The sequence below is a fragment of the Propithecus coquereli genome, unplaced genomic scaffold, assembly GCF_000956105.1.
Source record: "Propithecus coquereli isolate 6110/MARCELLA unplaced genomic scaffold, Pcoq_1.0 Scaffold155, whole genome shotgun sequence".
Taxonomy (NCBI): Eukaryota; Metazoa; Chordata; class Mammalia; order Primates; family Indriidae; genus Propithecus; species Propithecus coquereli.
The window spans coordinates 3,187,939-3,188,238 of record NW_012139969.1 but is presented as its reverse complement, the minus strand read 5'-3'; the positions used below and the strand labels follow the sequence as shown (position 1 = coordinate 3,188,238).

Sequence of the window (300 nt, the reverse complement as noted above, 5' to 3'; positions counted from 1 at the left end):
ATACTCTTACAATAAAGTAAGCTAGAGAAAAGAAAACTTTATTAAGAAAATCATACGGAAGAGAAAATATATTTACTATTCATTAAGTGAAACTGGGTCATTATAAAGTTTTTTATCCTCTACTTTACATTGAAATAGGCTCAGGAGGAGGAGGAGGAAGAGGAGAGATTGGTCTTGCTGTCTCAGGGGTGGCAGAGGTGCAAGTAGAGAGAGAGAAAAGAAAGGGAGGGAGGAAAAGAAAGAATTAAAAAAGAAGTGCTTAAGAAAACCATTTTAAATTTGCTTGGGGAAGAAAGAAGT

General features: G+C 35.0%; 1 protein-coding gene across 1 annotated transcript in view; it reads right to left on the bottom strand.

The window, feature by feature from the left end:
• The window catches only part of HEXA (hexosaminidase A (alpha polypeptide)), a 37,638-nt gene that overhangs the window by 13,752 nt on the left and 23,586 nt on the right, over positions 1-300 (bottom strand). The window lies entirely within an intron of this gene.